We start from the raw sequence: 27,787 nt of genomic DNA on the forward strand, positions 1-27,787 counted from the left end.
CTAATTGGAAATATGATTCTGAAAATTAAATATTTGCATACGTTGTAATTCTTAGAATAGAAATTAATTATTAATGTTAGGAAGAGTACCACATGGCTGTGGAAAATCACAAACACGTTTCTTATGTCTCATTCTTTCATCTAAGATACATGAGTGGTACTCTTAACAGATCAGGCTTTTTCCCAGGTGCCCATGAGCAGTTCAATGGTTTTACCCTAGTCATAAATTCAAAATAGCATGATGAATGCTGAAGAATCATCGAACCTTCATGAGCTTTGATTGATTATTTTGTGTAGCCTGTTGTTCAGCTGTGAGTCCAGGAAAAAGGTACAAATGAATAGTACATTACCTGTGCAAAATAATTTTAATACTAGCACAAATAAATGCATTTCAAGTTACTACTGTTGCACAGGATCTACCCAAGGACCGACTTAATCTTGCCTGTTAAATGCAGAACAGAGACAGTTTAAATTTTTTTGATCTTTTCTTAGTGTAGACCAGATACTAGAACATCCCTTGGCTTAATTTATAGGACTCCATCTGATTTGTAGAAGGTCATTGCATTGGCTAGACCACCTGAATGCAGCAAGCTCCACTCATGCGTTCTCCTCTGCTTTGATGATCCTCTAGCCAAGTAGGCTGTCATATGGGAAGAAAACTCTCCTAAAGAATTCCTGGTATCCCCCTTTGACAGTGACACTGTTTCCATTGTGCCACTCTGTCAGCTGCAAGGGACTAGAGTTTCTGACTGGATCAGGTTAGGTTTCCTTTTGGAAACCTGCAGCCCCCAGATTTATTATGTTTTGCTGCTAAGGGCTCTTTTGGGCAAAGGATTCCCCAAGCTTTATAAATAGCACCGCAGATGGATCCTAAGTATTATGCTTTACTACATTTAACTAGGACGGTTATTTACAGTTCACTGTCTTAATTCATAATCTGACTCATATCTGAAATTGTCAGAGAGACCAAGATGGAAAGTTCTTCTGTTCCTGATATTAACATGACGTAAACATGCCTTTTCCAAAAACTACTTTAATCATTTTGCCTTTATTAAATGCATTCTTTTATTTAAATATAGTTGCTTTTCCAACTGTTGCTTTTTTTTTTTTTCCCCCCCTAATATATTAAAAAATGTAGGGTAGTGAGGGAGCAGGAAGAGTGAAAGAATGGCAACTAGTTCTTTGCATTCCCACTGAGCCACAGCATAAAGTCACAAAGGAAATCCAGGATATAAACTCCATTAGCAGATTGCAGGCTTTATAGGTTTATCTCCAATATGCAGTGTTAAAAATATATCCTATTACGAAATGTCTGTGGCTTTGCTCCTGAAAGCAGTAATTAGCGAGTTCTGTGATGAAACATAAGCATCTAAAATTAATGGGCACTGATTATATTGTTATTGTCCAGGTACTTTCATTTACTATAGCATCCTAATAGTACTTCCCATAAGACACTGCACTCTTGCTCTCAGTTGAGCACATCAGGAAGACAGCCTTGCCACCCATTTGCTTTCACTTCTTCAATCCTAATGTTGAAAACCATTCTCCACGGAGTGACACAGTTTTTAGAAATATGATGAGCAGGTAGACAGGTGGATAGATAAGAAACATTTAGAGTTTTGTGCAGAAACCACTGGACAAATAGGCAAATGTTTGAGGCTAAGCTAGTTAGAGGTGCATACTGGGCATCCTCATCAGAGAAGGCAGAAAACATTCTGGTATGTCAAAATTCAACCAGCTGCCTGCTCACCTTACATACTTAAACCCAAAACAAATAGCATGTCTAGAAAGTCTCACTGCACTGGGTTGTAACTCAAATCATCCACCAAAACTCCATGTAATGGGGAAAAACTTTGAATATCGTATACTTGCAGTATTCCTTAGTAATCGAAGTGTTTTTACCAGTGAGATGGCCAGATGGTGAGGTTGAGCTCCCTTACAGCAAAGGAGGAATTAGCCCTCTCTCTTCAGAGGGCTGTGCAATGGTAAACAAAAATCCCTCATTATATCCCTGTGATAAGTTCTGCACAGAACTTGCTTAAAATAAGAACCAGAATCTCTTTCAGCCATGGGAGGAAACCTGGCAGCACACAGAGCTGCTAACACCTTGGCCCATCACAAGCCACAAGGGTTCATCAGGCATCTCTCAACTTCCAGGCAAAATTAAGGCTGCTGTCAATTTACCTTTACTGATACTATGACAATGCACTTAGATTGAGCCGGCTGTTTTAAAAGAACTACAAATAGATTGTTTCATACACACACATAAACATATATGTATATACATTCATCTATTTACACTGGGAGACATTGTACAGGGTTTTCATACAGGTATGTGAAAGCCGTCTTTGTCTAGAGAAATAATCATTTAAGAAGGATTTTTTTTCAATCTTTATTTCTCTTTTATCTCTTTGTTTAGTTTAGTGTAATTCTCTTCCAGTAATGAATCCTATGAAGAGTTATGTTATCTAACATCTTTTTGTTCAAAGTTTGCACAGTAGAATTTGCCTCTGTATAATCCGACATTAAGATTAAATTTCAGGTCATACTTTCCTCACAGGGTATTTAAGTCTTAAGGATCTCTTACAGGATTGCTCACCATCCACCCAAGATGTTCACCCTTGGGAGAGCTGCCCCTGTGCCTTGGCAACCCATCTGAAGCCATGGTGAATCACACTGAGGGAGCGTGTCCTGAGAGGAACACGTCCTCTTAAAAGGGCAGTTGCTTCCAGCCAGACTTCACCAAGTGGGCAACGTGGATTTTTTCTTACAAAATGCAGACATTCTGTAGTTTTTTTCAGATTCAGCTTCAGAATATATCTGGTACAAGTGCAGCCCTATAATAGCTCTTCTGTGTGTCTGGGGCTCGCTCCATTGAGTCATGACTTTTAAGACTTTGTACCCAAACAGAGCCCAAGCAGTGCTTCTGCCTAGGGTTTTAAGGCACAGTCTTGGTGTGAAAATCTTCTGCTGACCACCACCACAGTATGAAGGCTGTGATTCTGCTGTAGAAGTGAGACACTCCCAAGGGTCCTGTTTGAAGAAGCACAGCTACAGTGAGGGCCAGGGCAGACACCTCAACTTTTCAGAAGGGTGCCATCAGGAATCGTCCTGTTTTGGTCACAGTTTAGAACAAGACTCTAAAGCACTCTTATTCCTTTCTTAGAAATGGGAGATGGTGGACCATACAGACTTCCTATGCAGCCTTTGTCTCTGCTTTCTGGTGGCCAATGACTTACTGAGTGCCATTCATTTGTCCCGTGGGTGCCCAGGTCCCCCATCCAACACAACACCACTCCACTTCAGAGCTCTGAAGACTTGGCTGTCTGCTCTGGAGTGCCTTGATTTTCCTGTGACAGTCATGCAGTCATACCAGCCAGTTTGCTTTCCACACACTCTTCTTCTTCCTTGTGGCATTGTCCGTCTCATTCTATAAATGTTCTGCTTTATTAAAATGTAAGACATTATAATTTGTTAGCAGTTGTCAAGTAGAGATCACACCATATATTGAAGAATCACAAGCCAGAAGAATGGGAACAGACATTAAGAGCAAGACAAACAAAACCAGACAAATAGGTGCACGTCAAAAACATTACCAAGTATGCTAAACATCCCTGTCTTAAAGAAGTCCGGTATTAAATTCATGAGGGTTATATTTGCAGTCCACATCCCACTGAGATGAACAATGAATTCCAATTCACCGAAGCAAAAGTTGATTTAATTTTTGAAGACGGCTATGTTGTTTGTTCTTCAGCAGAAGTTCAGGCTTTTTTTTTTTTTTTTTCCCTAGATAGTTGTTCTCAACACTATTTTTACAGAGTAAAAATTATTCTTTGTAACTGTTTACATTGGTTGCAGGAGTCAACAGCTTTCCGGATCTCCTCAAATACCTCTAATCTGAAAAGTTACTATGAAAGTGCTATCATTATATCCCTTCCTCATCTTCTCTACTTGGTTTCTGATATCAGTATAGTTAATCAGCAAAATAAAAAGTACTGAATCTCTCACATCTTCAGTACTGAAGGGGATTACTACAGTCGATGAAAACGTGTCTTTCTGAAGTACGATCAGCAGAAGAAAAATGCACTCTGCCACTGAAAGGTAAACTGTAAGATCTATTTACTTCTTCACATTAGTTTTTTCTTTAACCTGGCACAATAGCTAGCTATTTCATCTTCTCCGGAGAATTTTACTTATACAAGTAGTAAAAAAACCAAGCCAACCAACCAAAAAAATATCACCAAGGAAAATATAGAACTAGGCTCTGAAAAAAAAAAATAATTATTTTTAGTATCAGTTGCTTACTGCATAACTTTTGCTTTCTGTAGAAGTGGGCATAATTTTTCCAAAGGGAAAAAAATACCTAAGTCCATCAGTGGATTAAATTGGTTTAATTCCACTTTCTACAGTAGTCTTAAGTTTTCTTAAATGGAAGAAGAAAAAATCACATGACATAAAGGGCGTAGTGCAGGAAGTGTTTGGTGTAAGTCATTCTTCAGTGACACAAAGCAAAGATAAACAAATGAGATAGCTGGATTTTTTTGCTTTTGGGATTTTTTTACTCCTTTTGAAGCAACTTTTTCACATCAAAATGGAGACTCAGATGTTTCTGAATGACAGTGGAACAATGGGTATCAGAAAATTTATGCCAGTCTAATATACTGCTCAATACTCGTTACAGCCAACTATATTCTGCTTCTTTCAGATTCAATAGACAGATGTTATCATAAAATTTATTGACTGTGTAAAGATTACATTGTGGCCAGGTATAGATTTTTTTAGTTCAGAAATGTGGTAACTTGAACTGTTTCAGATGCTATTAACCTGACTATTTCTATCATAGAAAGCAAGAAAATTTATAAAAATCAACCCAAAGCTTATGTAGCCAGAGGCAATATAGCTACATAGTTTGAAGCGCAATGTAAAGAAGTACATTTGGGTGTTTTGAAAAGCCCAGAGGCCTGAACCTATGCCATAAATCAGAAGAATAAATTCTGCAACTGATAACAGATTCTTGCTTAAGCTCAAGTAACATTCAGACCTTTAAATTTTATACCTTCATTCTCAAAACGGCAACAGAAGGGAGCTGGATATTGCTTGTCACAACAGATCTGCTGTGTTGGCTGCAAATCCTATCATCATTATATCACACTAATATAACCTGATGACAGTGGACACATTTGCATTTTCCACATGACACATGCTATTTTTCTGCAACCAGAGCAACCAAATTCACCTGATGAAATAGCATTATTCATGATGAGTTTATAGAACAAGTATTTCTTGGTATGTATCACAGTGCTTTCCATGTATTATGGAGAATTTTGCTGTTAATCAACATATTTTTGGTTTGCCAGAAAAATAAAAATTGACACATGATGAAAAACCATGGGAGTGCTTTTATCAGGCAAAGCTTAGTACGTCAGAAATTGTTTCTTTTCCCAAAGAGACCAGTGAATTGTCAAAGGCAATAGTGGATGTTCCAGAGAGCCAGTCATGCAGGGAAATTTATTTACAGCACTTACTGACTGCAAAAGAGATGCATATTTTTGCTGCCCCCAGGATGACAGAAACTGTGAAAGATCAGTTGCAAAAGAGCCACAGTGGGATATAATTTAAACAACACCACCAAAAAATCTCCAAGTGTATTTTCCCCATGTTTTGAGCTACGGGCTTCATTTTTATATCTTTCCAGTTCCATTTTTAGTGTATTCAACATGAAATCATAAGAAGGGTTAGGCCAAGAAAATCCAGCCAGCCCTGCGTCCTCCAGCAGTGTCCAAGAGGCCTAGTGACATAAAAGCAGTATAACAATTTACCAATAACAATTATTTAGTAATATTAACATATTCAGAAATACTTTCTTAAAATACTCTTCCAGTCTTCTGCAACTTGTGTCTCAGAGACTTCCTGATAGGGAACATGGTCTCTGCCTTTGGTAGTCACTAATGCATTTTTTGCCCCCTTGATTTGTTCAGCTGCTTCTTGACCTCATGCCAATTTGTAACTCCACCACATCCAGCTGTAAGATTAACGGCTTACGTACACAACATGTGAAAAACAGTCTCCTTTTTCTTGTTTTAAATCTGCCACTTGCTAGTTTCCTTAGATCCCCCTTGCTTCTTGCACAGAAAGAGACAGCAAAAATCCATTTCCTGTTGACACTCAGGTCAGTCAGCATATTACTTTTGCTGTGTCCCTCTCAAATTCCCATCTGCTGAGCCCTTAGTGTATTTAGTCATTCCTCATCTAAAATCACTCCCCTCCTTTGGCCCTTCTTTTTGTCTTCACCAGATCTTTCCTGCTTCTATTTTATCTCCTATGAGACACAAAACTGAGATCTCTATTAAGTATTTAAGATGCAGACACCCTATAGATTTATACTGTGCCGTGATGATGATGCTGTTTTGCCTGTTCTCCTTTCCTAACACTTCCCAACACTTGGAGCACCTTCTGAAAACTGCTGCCTGCTGGCCTGGTGTCGTGAGACAACTGTCCCTGCAGCCCTAGCCCTCTGACCTGGGGGATGGAGCCAGAGGCTGTAGCCATCCTGGTATTTAGACAGGTATCTAATAAGCAGCACCACTAAAACCTCAGGATTTAGGACTTGGTCAAAAATTCATAGAAATTGCTGGCAGTTTTTCCATGGTGGGATCAAGCTTTCCATCATACAGTTTTCTCTGGAGGAAGAAAATTTTGTATTTGTATTTTTGGCTGGTCCTTGGCCATGTCAGTAAACCTTTCCCATCCTTACCAGCATGCTTAGACTGACAGTAGTCTATCCCACACCGTAATGGTCTCCCACACTTGCTGTTGCAGTTTTAATTTGAAATGTTTTTCATTGGAGGCATGTTTAATGTTTTATACCCTAGTTACACTAGTTGAAATGCTGTTGAGCACAGTGTGATGCTTATTATTTTAATCATGTTAGGCCCCATTTGGGAGCTAAATTGTGTGCAGTTATTGTAAGCTTTTTATCTCTTAGATTCTGTTTCCCCCCGCCCTTTAGGAGGATGAAAGGTTTTAAGGAAACAGCCTGTGCAGTGTGCTATAATGGGCACTAGCAGCATGCCACTGGGCCTTTTCAGGGCAAGAGCCATGGGGCAATCTGTTTGTTTGTTTTCATTTAAAGAAATGCATTTATAGAGCTTATGGTCTGCTTGCAGGACTCCTGGACTGTGTCTATTTTGCAGTATTGGGACCTAATCAAATTCCTTTAGAAAGCATTCAAAGTACTTGGCTCTGAAGAACTGACATGCAGGACTGGTTGAGAGCCAAAATTAACAAATATGGTGCACAAATGAAACACACTAGAGCCATGTAGTTTTATTTAAACATGGAACTATAACATATTATGCATTTTAAGAAGTCACATCATCACTGGAGTGCTCTCTAAAAAAATTTTTTTAAAAAAGAATGGCAGGTTTTGATCTATTTTGCTTTCTCTGTTGGGCTTTGTCTTAATCAAGAGTCATATAAAAGCATGGCTTCGGCAGAAAGGGACTGAATTTTGCTTTATTATGCTTTATTAGCTCAATATAAGTGGGGACAGTGAAAGCATGCTAATTTGAAAGAACTGACTTAAGAGAATAAATCCACAAAACTAATAATTATTGTCCTTGATTGACAAGGCAATTGTTAAACAAATACAAAGAAAAGGGCAAAGAGAGGTATGAGGGTTTCCGTTTTACATAATTTCAAGGATACTTGAACTTTTGAATGCCAGATGATACATTCCTTGCCTGGTTTAAATGCTTTTCTTCATAGGCCTGATGAAGAAATTTGAACAGAAGCATGGTAGTCATAAAAAAAAATATTTAAGTCCAGTCACGCCTAAACAAAGCTTATTGCTGTTTCCAAAACAGATAGCCTTTTTCAGCCTTTTTCAGCCTTTTATATTCTCGACTTCTGCTTTCTTCTTGGCATCCCTTTAGTTCAATTTTTATGAACTTGACCGTGGGCATGAAGGTACTGAAAGCCAACAGCTGGAGGCTGGACTTTCAGCAGGCAGACCCGGAGCTAGCTACGGAAAATGGGGCTGACACCATCAATCACGTGCCTTGGCACCATTCACTCACTACTTCAGATTCACTCACCTCTTAGGTGAAATTAGGGAAGATGACCCAATATTTTGGCTTAGTATGTAAGCATGATATAAATTAACTACTAATTTGAAAAAAAAAATATTAACAAACTATTCCAATTGCAAAACAAAAGATGCATTGGATCCATGAGCTGTTTTCAATTTCTACTTCAGTCGAATTAGGAAAAAATTTTCAGGTGAAGTAAAATCTGACAGCTTTCTCGACAGCTGTAGCTACACATCTTGGCAGTGAATAAAATTACTGTTCATTTAAACCTGAATTTTGGTTGAAATACATATGAATATGAGCAACCTGGCAAGGCAGAAAAACATAACACTAGAAGATCAGGGAGAGTCTGAGGCACTTTCAACAGGAAACCAAAATTAGTATTTTACTTTGCTGTCACTTTAAAATGTCTCTTTCCTGTGACAATCCTTTTTCACTTTCACACAGGCTTACTAATTATGCACCCAAGGCAGCAGAAGGCTCTCCAACAGTTTTAAAAACTAGAGCACCTTACCAACTCTGTCGTTATGAAAACGGGACACTCGTGAAACTGGGACACCTGGTGACCTTACCAAAGATTTATATTGAAAATAGTGGTGTTAAAAGCAGATAGGCAAGCTAAATGAATCACATTTTTAGAAAGCTAAAATTATTCCCATGTAAGCGATGGTAGGAATGAGATTTGGAAAGTTAATGCACATTTATTCACATTCAGCCTAGGTCTGCATAGACACAACTTGGGCATTTCCATACGGCCACAGGCAGAAAGCCATCAGGCATTTGCAAATGGCAAAGTAGCCACTTCTGGATTAGAAGAGCTGAAGCTGTGGCATCCGGGAGAGCTGACAACAAGGCAGCCTCTTCACCATCAGGACTGGAGTTCCTTGACGTGCCTCAGCAGCACGGTGAGTTCAAAAAGCTCTTCCCCTGGCCCCCTCTCAGCCCTCACTGTTCAGTCCTTCTCTGGGCAGCCCCCTGAGATGTACCCACATCACCTCTGTGTGGGGACTACCTGAGGACCAGCTCAGTGACATCTGGGTTGACTAGAATCACACATACACAGATCAGTCTGCCAGCGAGGTTCCACATCCCAGCTCCACGAGCAGTGGTGTTGGTGCAACCAGAAGAGCCATGGGGCAGCCCCATCAGCCAGGGTCACTGCTGCAGTCACCAGGCTGGGAGACTTTTGCTTAAGGGGACACACCAGCCCGGTGCTAGAGCTGGTCCTGCGTGGAGGTGTCCTGCCCAACCTGGGGCACAGGCAGGGCAGTGGGGCCGCAACCCACCGGAGCTACGCCAGGCAATCTGTGGGAAGAGGGAGCTGGAGATTCAGAGAATCAAATATAGCTCCTTCAGAAGAGCTGTTTCAAAATAGCTTTTACCAGACTTTTCTCCAGTTGGTCAAGGAGACAGAGTAGGCGACGGGATCTGCGTAAGTAAAGCTTATGCTTTGAAGTAAAGCTTAGTTTATTAGAAAACTGCACTATTATGGGACTCAGCAGTAAATACGCAATTTGCACTCTGCCTGCAGTGCTGTGCTGTTCATCAGCCAGGCAGGGGATAGCATTATTTATTCAACTGCCTGAGCAGAGACATCTTGGCGGCATAAGCACTGCTTTGGGAAGAGAAAACTTTTTCACGTTAGATGTGTGAGAAGATGACAGAAAAGTGTGGAAAAATATTCAGCAGCAGAACAAAGCATCTAAAGCACCCCTATTAGCTTTAGGAAAGGGGAGAGTTACATATTAGCAATTTACCTATCGATTCCCCTGTAGTATTTCTGTTGTAGGTGTAAAGACTTTACTGGTTTTATAACCTTACACACAGATCTCCTGTTGTGTTACACCTGCATGTGCCCCTGAAAAAGCCAAGTTGTGAACAGCACTGACACCAGGCACCTTCCCAGAAAAGAATGTGTTCCTTTATTAAAGTAGTTTGGGGCTCCCAGCTCCTGCAGGAGGCCTGAGGAGGGAGGCTGGCTAGGTTTTGACTTGAGGACTGTTGTGGTCTCACTTTAGGTTTTCCCCAACATGTTTTTGTCCTGACTGCAGGGCAGGACAGCTCCATGGGGATGCATGTGGCAAAGAAGAGCGGGCCTGCCTGTCTGGATGTGTAGGGCAGTTGTTGAGCTTGCCATCCATTTTATTATACTTTTAGAACACGTGTGGATAGTAGTGTAAAAGCGGAGCATGGCTGCCAGTGGTATCGAGTAAAATTCAAAGCTCCTTTCTACTATACATCATAGGGTAGGTACAGGCACTTGAAATATTGATGTGGTTCCCATATTCCCCAGTGCTCCTATGAATTTTTTTTAATGGTACTGTATCACTTAATCATTTGTCTTTATTTATTAATACAATGCATTTTCTACAAGAATTTCACTGTGATCCTCAAATTATTCCTGAGATAGTTACTGTGCTTCTGTGGCATTTCAAACGAAGTTCTGTCTTTAATTTTTACACTCTATCATTTTTGAAGAACTTACTCTTTCAGCATTTACAACTTCTCCAAGGTAAAAACAAAACTTAAAAGGGAGAAGAAAAGCAGTTAGTGCTTTCTTGGGTGTTTTACAGTTCAGGAAACTGTAGTGTTCTTGATGTAAGAGTTCAGTTCCTCCCTTTGCTCTGTCAGAAGATTTGGCAGAAAGAATGAATCTGGGATCTAGTGCTCACAATGTCCAGAAAAACTGCCTTCTCAAAGCCAAGCGCAGAAATATGTCAGTCTTACCCATCTGATGATGAAGGGGTTTTATTGTTCATTTAATTTAAGGACAAAAGTTTGGGAAAAAAACGAGTGGCTTAAACTGGCATGTTTTCAAATACCACTGTAGCATGACATTGTTAATTAAAACACAGTGGCTGCGGTGGGACAATGCAATGGACCATTAATCACTGCACCCTGTGAAAACAAAGCTCTATTTCACAATTACTTATTAACTCTTGTTCAGTATGTAGTGCTAAGAAAAGTATGCTGCAAGAGTACTAGTTCTCTGCTGGTTACCAGAGACAAAATCTGGAGCACTGTAACTAACCTGGATTTTGAGATTGCCTGTAACTGTAACAAGGTCTACTTTCTATTAATGTTTATCATTGTCTGCTGGCAGAGCTTAGCACCTGGATTTAGGAGCAGTGAATGCACTCAGGAGCTACTTACAGTTGTTCACACCTTGACTTTGACAGGATCCATTTTAGAGGGCAGAAAGAGACTGTTTCTTTTCCATCTTTTTGCAGTCTGTTACCACATTTGCAATAACCATATTAATTTAGATCTCCAAACAAGAATCAATTTTGCATGTTTTGATGTGAGAAAATTTATCTCATTGCCTTTTCTCTGACCCCTCTGTCTCTTCAGTTCTTATTTAAATTCACACAGAGTCTTTATCGCAAAGGTTATCCTAACGTTCATCTTTTGTATTTGTCACTGGAACAACTCGTTCTTGTCTATTGTATTAATATAGCACTCAGATCTCCTTGAAGATCTCCTTCTACAATATAGTCCTTAACAAGGGGAAAGATTTCAGCATTGTCCCTTTCAAAAAAAAAAAAGAAAAAAAAGAAAGAAAAAAAAGAAAAAAAATTAAACAAAAAAAGAAAAACAGAACAAAACCTTACCATTCAACAGAGATGAAGTCACAGCCAGGAACAGCTTAAGAAAGTGACTGAAGCAGAATTGCTAAATCTGCAGTTATGATGAATAAAACTTAAGGAAGCTTGGCATGTTCTCCATATGTGATGATCAGTGCAGTGGAGAAGATAGCACCGTAAAGGGTGTAAGTTGCCCCATGCTGATGACAATTGATGATAAATTCTTAAAAGACAGACCTCCTGTTACGGTTGTGGATGAGGAGGAACTTAGCTCCACTTAATGGCTTTAAATGAAATAATTCAAAACCTATATATGAATCTTTATTAAACCTTAGAACTAATGTATAAAAAAAAATATTACCCCTATAAAAATCATACATTGCTGAAAATGGCCAAAGGTCTCCTTTTGTCATAGAGGACAGAATACATTTCACAGATACGTAAAAATATTAGGTTTATTTTCTAATCAATAAACATGGATAATTGTTAAGTAATTAATAGAATAACGTAAGCAGAGATGGCCATTTCCAGGCTCCTACCTTTACTCTTAAGGTGCTCAAGCACACAGACAATTTGCTTCATTGTTCACAAATCTGCATCAAGTCACCGCGAAGTCTGTAAAATACATGTTCAAAGCAAGCCGGGGAATCTGCCCTCCAGAGGTAACTATTTTTCTCCATTGACTGTAGAGGGAGCCTAGAAACTAACTTTAAAGATGCCTCACATACGCTTAGTAAGGTGGAGGTGCAGTCTCCCTTGTTTGCGTGTACAGCCGTGCACACAGCAAAGAGTCGGAGCCGGATGCAGTCTCAAATGGAACAGCACACCTACGACTTTGTGTGTCTTTTCTTCCCTCCTGTGTCTCAAGTAGTTTTACTCAGCAAACATCCCTCTTCAATTTTTTTTACTGCCATTATATGACCATTTAGCCAGCTGCTAAACGATTCTGCTTAGTAAAGATTTTCTTACCAAGAAAAAATGAAAAGCTACATGAAGCTCATAGAGGGGTGCTTGCCTACTGTTAATAGGTGAAAAAGTTTGTAACACAAACACAAGATTTCTCCTTTTTCGCTTCTCAAAATATATATTTAAAAAAGAGTAATTTTTTTATTTAGTGTACTAATTTTTACTTGATGATCATGTATTTTGAATTATAATTTTCTATTGAAAAGCATTCCTGTGACCTGGCTGCAAAATATCATGCAAGCACAAAAATGTAATAGCAGATGTTAGTCTCGAGGATGTTCTGATCAAAACACACAGAAAACGGGAAGATTCATCTTGCTTGCTGTGCACTTGACAGCTGCTTTAAAAAAAATAAAAATAAAAAGGCATTCATCTGTAATGGAACATTTTAGCGGACTACAGTTTAATGTATTTTACTTCTTAAAATTGATTCTTACCCTTCTGACGACTCACTGTTTGTATCTAACATGGCACAGGAATGAAACTAGGCAACAGTGATTAAGAGATCATATCTTTTCTAGTCGGCAAGCCTCCTCAAGGCCATTATTGCGAGCCACTCTTTCAGAAAGTGAAAAATGGTCACCCAAGGTGCCTATGCAGAACAATGCTTTCAGTGATGAAGGACAGGGTAGAATTAATTCATTCCCATTATTTCAAAGTTTCTTCCAATCCAGAATGGGAATAAAGCTTCCAGAGATTCCCTGTAACTTTTACAGTTATTTGTGGGCTGACAAAGGACACTTTGTTTTGAGAAGTGAAAACAAAATGTTTCACTTTCTTACCAGGTCCAAGGAGCAAAATCACCTCTGGCTTTTACCCAGGATGAGCCTGTTTATTGCTCAGCTTTAAGTCTTCTCCTAAACAAGGCTCCTACAGGTCTCACAGTGACTCTTCCAGCAGCTGCAGTGCAGCCTGATCTTATGCAGCCAGGACACCAGTTTTTAAAACAAGTCATTATTTATTAAGAGTCCCTTCAACTTTAAATGCAGAAAATAAAACAGGCACGCACGTCCATGCTGGCAGCATTACTCACCTCTCTGGCTCACCACCCCCAGGACTCATACACTCCCTCATACACTCAGGCAATCACTGTTTTAGCAAAGTGTCTGGAGACATCGGTCCTCGGTTTGAAACTCTGCTCACAGCATTTGCACATACTCTGTCCCCCTTGGCTGGCAGTTGTTAAGAAGTTCATGTTCAGTTGTTGACTGGCATTATTATCTCCAGGAAAGCACCATATCTTATCAGTCTCCAGGTAGGCATACCTAGAATGCACTATGGTCAGCACATTGACTTTCATTCTTCTGGTTCAGAGAAGACAGGAATCATATCTAATGCCGAGCAGACACTAACATAAGGCAAACACGCTGCGTGCACTGCTCCATTCTTTACAATTGGCATATGTGTTATTTTAATACAAACATAAAAGAAAAAAAAGAAAAATGTTTTCAAAAGGTGTTTCTTTAAAATCTAATCTTTTACCAGAGTTGACTTTCAGCAAAACACATCAGATTTTTATCATTTGGCCTCTCAAAAAAACCCCACCAAACACCACCGCCCCACCAAATAAACCAACAGTCTCTGAGAACTTCACCCTAGGTCTTTCCCTTGATCCCTTGTGCAGGTGGGTGGGAAGGACCACATTCTGCTCCTGACGCCTCTGCAGGGAGAACTGTGCATATGCCCACAGCACATCTGGATGCATGGGGTACGAAGGGGGGAGCAGGGAAGGACCACATGGTTCCACAGCAGTAGGAAGGGATTGCTGGATCACAGCTCTCTTAAAAGCTGCTAGGCACTTGCCCACTGACTCTTCCAACAAATGGTGGGATACTGAAATGGAAACATAACTCTATTATTGATATGAGGGAGGCAAAAAAAAAAGTATTTCTGAATCCAAGCTTGGCTTGGCCTTTTCCAGAAATTTACCTGCAAAACATTTGATTGAAGTAACTTTAATATGACCAGCCATCCAGTTGTATGCGTCTGCCACTCCCTGCAGCGTTGCCAGGCAGTTCATAGGATCACATCCAGAAACTGTCTTGGTCTTGTCCTTCTCTACCCTAATCTTACCCCTAGAAAAAGTCAATTATCCATCCCAACCTTCATAATTCCAGGTAAGAGGAATCTACTTGGTTTCAGCTACAGTTACAGCAATTCTTTGCAAGCTACTTGGTCTGGGATCTTGTCTCTGATGCTATTTTATACCGTGGGAGTTTGCACAGTATGGTTCTCAGTGCATTCAGGCAAGTTAATATAGTGCAAACTAAGGCAAGGAAGTCAGACAATACTCTCATTTCACAGAGGTATAACCTGGAAAGAGGAAAGCAGCGGTTCAGAGGTAAGCAAATCTGTGCAGTGCCTAGAAATCAGCCATACTGTAATTAAATCATAGCTCTAATATTATGTATTTTTATCTTCAAAGTTATTCAAATAGGCACCTCAGGTTTTTTGCATGCACAGTTGTAGATCTTGCAAGAATTTTGTTTCTCAGGCCTCATCACTCTAAATTGTTGCCTTTCCAGGGCAGTACACAAAGTCACCAGTCACCTTTCAAAGGTTGACATGTGTGTCTTATCACATCAGTTAAATCCATACAAGAAAACCCTTGGCTAGGAAACCTGCAAGCTAGTGCAGTAGCAGCACAGCAATTAACTCCTCCCCTGCCTCTTTGGCCTCATGTTCACCTCTAACAATAAGCCCAGTAATGCACTGATTGAGCATAGAATATTTATAAAAGCAGAAATACAAACAGAGGGAACTCTGAAAACCAACCATCAGAAGATCGTGCTGGAATTTTATTCTTCACAGCTGATTTTCTTCTAGAAGATTGCTCAGTCACCCTTATGGCACAAGCACTGCAGCATTGCATAATGAGAAGCTGGCTGTAGGGTGACTTTTAGTGTTCCCTGTCTGTGCTCTGCTCCACTTTTTCTCTGCATCACAGAAAGCAGGGCTGTATGCACTTTATAAGCAAGAGCGTTCACCTGTTCAAAGGAGAAGCAACAATCTCATCCCTAATTGCTTACCCTGTGTAAGTAAGGCACATCCATGACTCTTTGTTGCAGTTCATGCCGTGGCTCAGCTTGCAGCAGGCTTTCCAGAGTCAGGGAGAGTGCGTACAGGGTGCTTTGCAGACAGACTTGAGCATCTCCTGCCCAAGCTGAGGTAATGTTAGGAAACCCTGCAGCTGAGGATGGGTATCCAGGGCAGCCTGGTCCTGCCAATGCTGCACAGGGACCAGTCGCAAGGAGAGGAATGCCAGCTTGTGCCCACTGTAGCAGCTTTTGTGATACGCATGTCTGAAGTCTAGGATTACAACCAGAAACGTAAGTTTTCACAAAAAAAAACAGGTACATACAGCATAGCAACTAGTGTGGGGTGAATAACCCATTTGGGTCTCAGGATACATAGAGCTTAACTGATCTACAAGAATGTTATCTACACTGCAGATGTAAAGTTATGTCAAACAGTCCTGCCCTCTGCACTAGCATCATTCAAACCAGCCATGAAGATGCTCTGAATTTTGGCCAGAACTTGGTTAGAAGCCAACCCTGGGGCCAGGGCATATGAAGGAGGCTTAGATCCAGAAGTCAGGAGCTTGTAAAAAGAATTAATTATTTCTAAGCATCATGATCATTATAGCTGTTCCCTTTGAGACATCTGTGAGGGAGTTAATTTATAATGGATAACTTTCTAGTCCTTTTTGGAAATAGAGATGCCATATGCCAGAGCTGGTTTTATGATAAGTTGCTTCTTTGGCTGACTTTTTCAAAGATTCTGCTTCCCGTTTGTTTTTTGTGTGACGAACTGAAACTTAGATAAGCTACATTCAGGAGCTGAGTCCTAGATCTCTCTTTAATGAGAATCAGATTTTCTTTTTCTTGGTCCTCCATTTTGTGATTTTTAGTCATAAATATTTCTTTTCTCAGATATAGCATCAAGGCAAGAGCACTGTACAGGTATATCTGCTTGTAGTGATGCAATCTGGCTTTAGATAAGGAAAATACTGCATGGCCCTTTCCTCCCCTAGATGATCCTGCAATTTGTGCTTTAGGTTGTGAATAGCTTCAGTAAATTTTTTTCTGCTCCCTTTTTCCCCTTTTGCCACTATTGATAGTACAGGAGGTTTTACCTAACAGAGACTTAAGCAAGTGTTTACCATTAGGTTTCTCTGAAATACCAATGGCACCATAGTTCTTGAGCATGTGCTTAAGTACTACAAACCCAATTTTATCAACTTCTTAGTTTTACCAAGTGATCTGGTCTCTTCTTCATTCTATCAAACAAAGTGTGGCGTATCACCAGAGACGGAATCTGCCTGCAAGCAAACACAGCAATGAAAGCTACCGTGCTGCCCCAGAGCATCAAGGGGAATGTTCGGTCCAAAGCATGTGGGTATACAAACAACAATTTGTTTGTATATTCCTGCCTAAATGCCAGGAATAATATGGTTCAGACTGTGCATTATGACATCACATCAGTTCCTGCGGCATTATGTAATGCTACAGAACCTTTCTTAATTTAATTCAGGCACAAATCCTGATACGATATCTGCAACTTTAATCAAAAATTGAGCACAACATTAAAAAAAAAAAAAAAAAAGAGTAGACAATATATTCTGGCTAATCTTAGAGAACATTTTTTTTTTCAATTTGATTAATGTTTTCAGGTATACGTTTCTCATCTGTATGAGGGTGAAAGAAGTGGAATTTCAGCAGAAGAAATAGAAGAGCCAGGGACTGAACATCTTATGTGGTACTAATGGGTGGAGGCTGGCCATGCCAGCTCAGATCTGGTGTGATTAGAAGCATATAGCAGGGGGGTCTTGCCGATCTTTTTATAATGTTAGTGCTTGTTTTTTAAGTTGTGGGGGAATTTATTTATCTGTGTGTTGAGAATGTAGGTTCCGTTTTTAATATCAAGTATTAAAGCCTAGTCTTTTCATTATTCTCCACCCATAAAGAAAAATATTCTTCACATTTTCTGGGGTTTTTTTGTTTGTTTGTTTTAGGGTTTTGTTGTTTGTTGTTTGCATTTTGGGTTTTTTTGTGTGTGTGTGTATGAATTTCTATTTAAAATTTTCAGAGCAGAAGGACCATAATTCCCTGATCTAGTAGAACAGTTACACCTTCTTGAAACCCGGGGAATTTCACTTTAGGCAAATGAGGTGCTGAATTTTATTTCTATGCTGAGAATCTTTTGACAGTACCAGTCCCCAGCTGCAACAGTAAATATACTGAGCTTTAAAGATGACTAAATTAGGTACAAAGCCACAGGGGATTTCCTATTACCTCTGTAAATGTAAGCATCTCCTGCTGATTAAATGTCCTGTAAACATTCTTAGACAGTTACTCATGCAGGTTGATTGTACAGTAGGACTAAAGAAGAACACCTGCTTAGCTGAATAAGATATTCTGGAAACATTTTTAAAGCAATAAGCTGGCTAGAAGAACTGCTGCAATTTTAACAGAGAGGAAAAGAACAGCTGGATGCTGTTGAGGGGTTCTGCATCTGTTCCCTTCATGCTTCCCTCATCCAACAGTACTGTAGCTTATGTTATCTGGAGCCTGTCCCCACTCCCACCAGATATTTATACCCAGATAATTGGGTAAAATGGCACTATTGTTCCATTACTGAATAACTTAAATATATGGGAGAAAAGCAGTAAAATGTTCTGTCTTAAGTATATGGAAATAGATACAATTTAATGGATATGTGTAAAAATATGGGCATATATTTGTATGTGAAATTGAGTTTACATTTTTACTGTCAAACGTTCACCATAAAATTTAGAATAGAATTAATTGTCACACAAACGTGCTTATAACGCTAATCGAATGATTTTTTTCTCCTCAGTTTCAAATGCCTGTTTTGAGGCATCTAGAAGGGTTCTTTTAATTATGCAAAGATAACCAAATATTACAACGCTTTTGAAAATGCGGTCTGAAGTGGATATTTTATATAAAATATGTATTGTTTCTGCTTGTAATGGTTTTGAAGTTTTGGTGAGGGATTTTTGGTTTTATTTGTATTTTTTTTATAGTTCAGCAATTTCACGCACAAGGAAATCACACCTTTGAGGAGTATTGATGATGATGTAACAATATTGAAATTAGTTTAAGAGTTTAACATTAAATCTTTGGTCAAAAAGAAATATTGGGGAGAGGGATGAATCAAACAGTGATGAGCCATCTCCCACATGAGTGAAGCACAAAGTCCCACTTGACAATATTCCCAAGTTCCCTTCCACTGACACGTCCCCACCGACCCATGAAGAGCACACCAGGGACAGATGAACAAATGTTCCCTCAGCTCAGAAATATTCAAGTATTCTGTACCTCCTGCTGAGCCCACAGGAACCAGAAGTCAGCCCCACTAGGCAGGAAGAGATAGTCCTCCCCTGCCTCCTCCTAGCAGGGGCCTTGAGATCATTCTCAAACACAGATAACCTTTCAGGAGGCTTGTATGATTTCTGAATCACCTTCAAGTTCCTACCTTAGGACAGTCAACAGTGGGATGCTGCAGCTTGAACTGTGTTTGGTTGCCCTTTCTCCTTCAGCCACCATTTTCCTCTTGTTCTCAAGCTACCCTCAGGGCGCCATCCTGATAGACTTGAGCTAAATGTTTATATAGACAAGGGCACGTTGTTCTTTTATGATTCATGCAGATGTACTGGCCCATTAGCATCAGCAAGGATAAAATCCACTTTTCCTTTCATTTAAATAAATCTCTTGCATCTGTATGATTGCGTCAGTCTGACAGTCCTAATGCTGATGTACCTTTCTTTAAGTACATACAAAATCAAAGCCAAAGGACAAAACGTACAGTAAACAGGGAACTATATAATTCTTCTAACTGCAGAACAGAAAATGATACAGAACGAGATTACACAAGGTGTTGACATATTTAGATTTCTGTAAGGCATCTGTAATATTATACTGCACTAAATCATTTAGGAGGCTGAATGATATGAAAGCAGTATGCCTTTCATTAGAAGGTTGATTTGTATGTCTCTACCTATAACCATAAGAAGTAAATCACTTTAAAGGGACATTTTTTAAAATAAGGTACTTCTAGCCTTTGGAAGCCAACATAAAAACAATTTTCTTATATTATTATACAGCTTTCTGATATTCAAAGACCGAGAAAATTGGAACCATAATGAGAACATGGTTTGGGGGTATTCTAATTTGCTCAGTAAAGTGGAAATTTCAGCACCAACTGAAGTGTACAACCAAAGCTAAGAAAAAGAATAAGACTGCAGGACAAGCAGGATAACAGCTGCTAGCCTAGGAAGAAATTACTATGAAAAAAACAGAGATAAATATTTAGAGGAATATCATTTCTCATGCAATGTTATGATCAAGAGATTAACATGATAGAGTGGATGTATGCATTAACTGATGAACTGTGTGTAGGCACACTGTGGGTAAAACTCAGCTGCCTGAACAGGTGTCTAGTGCCGTATGAAGTGTTGCTCAGTCTCAAAACACCCGAGCATGTTGCACAGATGTGACAAAGGATCTACCATAGATGAAGACCCATTCGGGGTGCCAGCTGGAAGCTACACAAGATATATTTGGAAAGGAGACTTCAAGAAAAGAACAATTGACCATAGATTAGATTTTCCAGATGGGAAATTCAAGTCTGAAAATACATAGTGTTTCAATCTAAAAGATTAAATTCTGCTAACTGCAAATCAAAGTTAGACAGATTCTTAGCAAAAAATGAAATCTGAGTTTTCACAGATATCAAGGGTTATAGCCTAGAAGGAATGGAAGAGTTTTGTTTGTTTGTTTTCACTCATTACTGGGAAATGGCAATTACATTTGAATACTTCTCTAAAAGAGCAGCTCTAGTTAAAACAAAAATTAATTTTTGGTCTTTGTGATTAATATGGATTGGGTTTTTTTTAATCTGAGTTCATGAACTTGCTTCATTATATATTAAAATTACCTGAAAAGCAAATTATAGACCTGGGTTCATAATGACAGCAACCTTGATAGGCTGGAGAACTGAGTCAACCAGAATCTCATGATGTTCAACGAAAGGAAGAGCAGAGCCCTTCACCTGGGGAGGAATAACCTCACGTACCAGCACAGGCTGGGGACCCACCAGCTGGATGGAAGCTTTGCAGAAAAGGCCCTGAGTGTCCTGGTGGGCAACAAGTCAGCCTGACAGGAACACACCATTGTGGCAAAGGCAAGCAGCCTGCTGGGGTGCATTAGAAGTGTTGTCAGCAGGCTGAGGGAGGTGATCCTTCCCCTCTGCTCAACAACACTGGTGGGACACATCAGATGTGCTGGATCCATTTCTGGGCTCCCCTGTACAGGAGAGACATGGACATACTGAGTAAAGCAAGGGGCCACAAAGGTGGTTAAGGGATTGGAGGATCTCTGATATGAGGAAAGGCTGAGAGCTGGGACTGCCTGGAGAGGAAAAGACTCTGAGGGATCTTGTCCATGTGTAAAATTACCTGATCTGGGGAGTAAAGATGGAGCCAGGCTCTGTTCAGTGAAACTCAGTGAGAGAACAGAAGGCAACAGGCACAAACTGAAACACAGGATGTTCCATTTAAAGACAAAAAAAAACCCCAAACTTATTTACTGTGAGAGTGGTCAAGGGTGGGTTGACAAACACTGGAAGAGGTTTCCATAGAGGCTGTTGGCTCAACTGGCCACAGGGGCTAGGACTGGATGATCTCCAGAGGTGTCTTCCTGCCTCAACCATCTTACCATCTTGTGATTCTGTGATTCTTTTTTTTTTTTTGAAGGCAAGCTTCACCTGCATTGCAAAAAAAAAAAAAAAAAAAGAAAAAAAAGAATTAAAATTGATGTTCTGGCCTGAAGTGCAAGGAAATTGGACTTTGGCATGGTTTATGGATTACAGAAAAGGGAGAAGGGAGGGAGGGAGGGAGGGAGGGAGGGAGGAAGGAAGGAAGGAAGGAAGGAAGGAAGGAAGGAAGGAAGGTCAGCCTGTTGGTCTTTGGAGGCAAATACAGCATTTGCCAAACACAAATTACTTGACTTAAGGTATTCACAAAATCCAGCAGCGGCTTTAAAACTTTACTTCAAAAACCTTACACACCTTACATTCTTTAAGCCATCCCTTTGCTAACTAATCTGCCAATAAATGAGAAATTAGCTTTTGAACGTAAAAGCACATGCCACTCATTCTTTCACAGAAGAATGCACTGCTGCTTGAAATTGGTTTAAATTAACCTGAAAGTGAGACCTTTAAAACATAAAAATGAAATCAGAGAGTAACCAGGTACATAAGCATGCTCCTATAACTCCTTTCAGAGAAATACATTGTTTTGGAGAATTGTTTGCAAAAAAGAACGTATATACAAATGAAGGCGAGGGAAGACACAACAAAGGTTTTCTCATCATTTGGACTACTGATAGCACTTCTGACCTTGCTCTCATCATTGAACTTTCAAAAGATGAAAGGAAAGAACCAGTCCTTGAAGAACTCCAACCGAGCAGAAGCATTTAGAGGGGGGAAGCTATTTGTGGACAATTCTTTTTATAGACAGGTTGAATTCTTAGTACAGAGCTAGATTTTCTGGTTTACATAAATGATGATGCATTGTTCTTATGATTTGCAGTTCTACATGGCTGAATTAAGTACTGGTTAGCGGCCAGTCATTGTGAAACTACTTTACACTACATACAGGTGAATTAAAGGTAAACTTAACTTGTGCACGGCAAGAAGAAAAGTGGGTGACATACTTGATCCACTGGCTTCTTGAGCAATTTACAGAAATTAATTTTAGGAATGAATAAACCAGCCTAGCGGGAAGGAAAAATGGGCCAGAAACCATCCTGTCCACCTGAGGTATCTAACTTTCACCTACCCTTTTGCAGTTTCACGATGCAGTATCTTCCAGTCTTTTCTTACCTGCATGTGAAGAGGTGGCTGCAGGTCTCCAGGGCAGTAGCTGGGCTGACTTACTTGGGTGCCTCAGCCGAGGAGGTGAGGCCTTCAGCGGTCCTTTTTTCTCCTTTGCAGCAGGGGAAGTGAGGCACTTCAGGAGGCTGTTTCCCCCTGAGCCGGAGACTTCTGTCCCTGTTGGTTGCCTGAGCAACACATCATGGACCCCACCATTTTTAGTGTTGGTTTATCACATGGAGTGGATCCCATATTCAAAGTCCTGTCCTGCATGACTTACTAAATAGCTTTTTAACTTGCATTTTTAAAGTTTGTCTGCAATTACGGATTAGGGAAAGCAAAGACTCCTGGGCCCCAAAAAGCTTTTTATCCAGAGTGAAAGTAAAGCCGGTGCTCAGCTACTCTACACCTCCCAAGATCTCCCTTCTGCTGTAACCTTCAATAAAGTTCTCAGCTCCTTTACACGGTGGTCAGTATTGCCATCCTCGCATACTGAGAACTGGACTCAAACTACCAAACCTTTTGGCATTATCACTAGCAGTATCAGTCTCATACTACTCACTTAAGATAAATGTTAATTAACTGTTTGGAGGTCAAAACCCCAAACACTGGTAATTCCAGTTACAAGTCACTTGCTATGCAACAGAAATATATGCGCATTGTGCCTGGACACAGCTGTTTAATTTAAAATTAACTATCTATCTGCTCAGTCAGGGTGAAGATATTTTCATTGGTACTTTTAGAGTAAGGGAGGGAGAACATAAAATCACTGAGTTGTTTCACACATTGGAAGGGGAAGAAAACTGCATTGTGAATGAAGCAAACTAATCAAGCCAGCTGCTTCTGTGGTATAAATTAGGGATGCTCAACTGGTTTGGGTAAAATAAAAATAAATATGCACAAAAATGTCATATTTCAAATCAACTAATTCAGAATTTTTTAAAGTCTAAAAAGTCTTTGATTTATATTGCTTTTTTAGTTCTGTGAATTTTCTTCACATTGTGTAATTCTGTAGGAGGTATATTTTTAGACCTTCATGCTGTGGAGAGTCCTCACTCAGATGAAACTGAATCCACAAATATGTAAGTACTTATAAGATTATTCTGAGGTTTGCCCTTTTCATTGTGAAAGCTGTGGGAGGAGAAGTTGTTAAGAGAGGGAAATCTGAAAAACTGCAAGGATTTTGGAGTATATTTGCAAGGTTCGTATATTTGGTGGTTGTTTTTCACTCCTTTGAAAATTTTGCCAATCCCTGGAATAATGGGAAGAGATGTACTCTGGAATAGGGTTTGCTACTGCCCTTGCTCTCTGCCTCTGGCTGAACGTCTTGGGTTCATTGACTTGCGATTGTCAACTTTAAGGGATGGGAGCTCTATAAAAAGATTTCCAGCTTGAAAAATGCCAGGGGAGTAAAAGGTGTCAGAGTTGCTAAATTGAGTGCACAGGGTTTATTATTTCAATAATATACTATATGGAATATAAATTGAAGCTGTGGATAAAGTTGATGCATACACATGGTCTTCACATCCTCTATCCTTTCATAAAATGCCCTTTTTAATATAAGGTAATACCGGTTGTCACTGTAGTTATACAGTGTCATGGTTTAAACCCTGGCAACTAAGTACCGCATAGCCGCTTGCTTACTCCTGCTCCCACACCTGCAAAATATGGGGAGGAGAATCAGGGAGGAAAGTAAAACTCAAGGGCTGAGGTAAGAACAATTTAATAATTAAAATAAAATAAAATAAAATAGGAGGAAAATATAATGAAAAGGAGGGAGAAAGGGAAAGGAATGAAATCTAAAGGGAAGGGAGAAAAAAAACAAGCAATGCACAATACAATGGATCACCACCTGTTGACCAATGCTTAGCCAGTCCCAGAGCAGCATTTAACTGATTCTGGCCAACTACCCCCAGTTTAAATACTCAGCACGACATTTTATGGTATGGAATATCCCTTCGGCTAATTTTGGTCACTTGCCCTGGCTGTGTCCCCTCCCAGTTTCCCGTGCCCCTCCAGCCCTCTGGCTGGCAGGGCCTGAGAAACTGAGAAGTCCTTGACTTGGTATAAACATCACCCAGCAACAACCAAAACCATCCATGTGCTATGGACATTGTTCTCACACCAAATCCAAACCACCGCACCAGCTACCAAGAAGAAAATTAACTCTATCCCAGCCAAAACCAGGACATACAGTTGTACCATTTGGATTTAGGAAAAGAGTGAAACCCCTTTATTTTTAAATGTATTTGACATTTATACTCGGCAATTAAGGTGACATGATCCCACAACAAGCATGATGCCTTCAACAGTTACAAAGCTTACTTAGACTTGTAATTAGGCTGTTGTCTTCTATTTTTTACTTCTCTAAAACAAGGAACAGCCACGCTGTAGAGGGTTGATGTTAACCCTGGCCAGCAACTAAGCACCGACCAGTCGCTTCCTCACTTTCCCACAGAGGGATCAAACTGATAATCAGAAGAGCAAAAGACAGTTAAGTGAAGCAAAGAGAGGGAAAAAAAAACACAAACAAGTGATGCAAAGACCATCACTCGCTACCTCCCACTAGCAGATAAGCTCAGCCAGTCTCTGAACAGCTACCCTGGAAAATCTAGCCCCTTCCCCAGTTTTTACTGATGGGTATGGTGTTAATATGGCATGGGACACCCCTTTGGTCAGCTGGAGTCAGCTGTCCTGGCTGTGTTCCCTCCCAGCCTTTTGCCCACCCCTAGCCTGCTCACTGTGGGGGCAGAGTGAGAAACAGAGAAAGCCCTGATGGTGCACAAGCACTGGTCAGCAACAGCTAAAACATCGCTGTGCTATCAACACTGTTTGGGTCCTAAATCCAAAACAGCACTATATGGGCTGCCAAGAAGAAAGTTAACTCCATCCCAGCCAGACCCAGCACATTTCTATAAATTAATACCTGAGTAACATTCTTCTTTCTTTAGGTTTTCAGCCACTGCTGCCCTGTCACATGCAATGCAGAGCATGCAAACCAAATATAGTCAAACTGCAGTGTAGAGTAAAAATGGCTTTAGAGAGTCTGATCGCCTTCACTTGTATTGACTAGTTAAGCTCCTATGCCTTTTGCTATTTACAAAAACTTTACTTTCCTGTCCACTGTATGGTCGTGTGGTGTTATACGTATTTGTCTAATAATGGAACTTTTCATGTTCTCTCTTCTATTCCCGTTGTCAGGCACATCACAAAAGTCACAACTGCTGCAGCTAGAAACTGAGCCTCTTCTGTAAAAGGCTAAGGATTGAGTAGGCACAGACAACCCTCTTATTTTGAAGGTTATGTCTGTGCCAGAACTTAGAAGATAAATTGCAGCTCATAGAGAGTTTTAAACTTGACCGCTTGGGTCTTGACAACAGTGAAGCAAAGATAAGGAGAGGTTAAGGATGTGCTACAACACCCAACAAGATGCCAAAGTAGATATTTATTTATATCAATATAAATTGGCTGTATCAAACTAGATCAGGTATCTCTACAAATCAAAAAGTTTCAGTGTAGTAATTACTTTGTATAGTATAAAAGAAAAAGGTTTGTATAGCTGATGTTCTGTCATAGCTGTTCTGCCTGGGAGACTGTACTGGAGGGCAGATATAACAAAGAAATAAATTCTGTGTAACTGGGAAAACATAATTCTTATCTGAGGTATATAGATAATCAAGGTGTTGGGAGTTATATCTAGGAAAAATCCATGAGTGTAGGGGATTTTTTATATTTTCGATATTCAAGAGATTTAAAAAAATATTTTGATATTATATTTGATATTTTGATATTCAAAAAAGAAGATATTTTTTAGATGTTGTTCTCAATGGATCTCTCCAAAGCCTTGAAACTAAGTAGAACAGGAATGGTAGGATATGTAAAGGTGTGGTTTAACAGATAAAAGAACATGCTCACAATAAAGCCTGTTGTGAAATCCAATATCAAAGGTCCAGAGAACCCAATTAACTTTCCAGTCCTTTAATTAATTATTTCTGAGAATTGCCACAAACAGAATGGGCACTGCATTATCTTGTTATATGGAGAACATGAGTGTAACATGTCTGGAGCTGCTTGCTGCATACTGATGTTTGGATTTGTCCTGCCCTCCAAAACCACTGGGGAGTGAGTGCCATAACAGCTGTACAGATCCACATCTAGATGACCTCCATGTATCATTCTGCAGTTAATAAAAGGTATTCACGCAAATGAGTGCATATTTATCTCTCCTATGCACTAAGAGCCATGTCTTGTAAAAAGAAATTGAGCTGTAGTTTATCGGCTTGACATCAGCAACACACCAAAACTTGTGAGCTTTTCTCTTGCTGTTCACCTCATTTCACCGACTTCATACTTCCATGTCAATTGTCTTAGGGCCGTTTTAATTTCCAACAGCTTATGTTGCTGAAAAAGTTGGACGTATCCTCTAGAAGAGTCAATCAGGCTCCTTCTGTTACCAGCTGACATGGTAGGCATCCCCAGAGCTGGTGCACACCTCCAGATACATCTAATAGACTAAATGACGAGTCCAGGTGTTAGTTTAGACTAGATACAATAGGCTGGATGTCTTCACTGTGTCACATTCACATCAACATTGGCCTACAACATAACAAGTCATGTCAAAGACACTGTTCTTCCCAGACCCAGCACAGTACATTAGTGACACAAAAAAATTTCCATTTCACTGACCTGAGTTTTGGCTAGCAGGGCCAGATAGTGTAAGGATCTTAGATGTTTCTGAGGGAGAACTGGCTTTGGACACCTGAAACAAAGCACTGAGTCTTCTCTGTTAAAAGTAAAATAAAAATAATTTTTTTAAAAAATTAAAAATCCCCTTGCTCTCCTGTGTTCTTTTTTAATTTGGCTGCTTGAGGAGACTTTTTTCCAATTCTGGTTACCAGAAATGTTCTAATGAAGGTATCTTTAAAATCCGTTTTGTTACTTGTCAACTCCCTTTAGTACTAACAGCAATGTAATTATGACATACCTCACGTCCAAATTTGAAAACAATATTTTGGTTTCTAAAGTATGACACAAATAGTTCTATATACTGCATGTTCCACAGCACTTTATTTTTCTTAAGGCAACAGATTTGCTTGAGAGAAAGATCAGCTCTAATTCACTGCGTATTCAGATGAAAATGTTTGCACAAATAATGGAAAAATCCCCCTATCTCCATTATGACTGGGTTATTTAGTTTTCCTTCATGCTCCACAGAAAAGAATCTGAACATTCATCTAAATGTCGACACACC

At 39.8% G+C, this 27,787-nt stretch overlaps 1 long non-coding RNA gene across 1 annotated transcript; it reads left to right on the forward strand.

Moving 5' to 3' along the window:
- The first annotated feature begins 8,826 nt into the window (after nt 1–8,826).
- LOC308058884 lies at nt 8,827–27,345 on the forward strand. Its single transcript, XR_013926024.1, has 2 exons — nt 8,827–17,033; nt 17,312–27,345. It is a non-coding gene; the product is annotated as an uncharacterized lncRNA (long non-coding RNA).
- The last annotated feature ends 442 nt before the right edge of the window (nt 27,346–27,787 follow it).

This window comes from Falco punctatus, assembly GCF_963210335.1.
Source record: "Falco punctatus genome assembly, chromosome: 2".
Lineage (NCBI taxonomy): Eukaryota > Metazoa > Chordata > Aves > Falconiformes > Falconidae > Falco > Falco punctatus.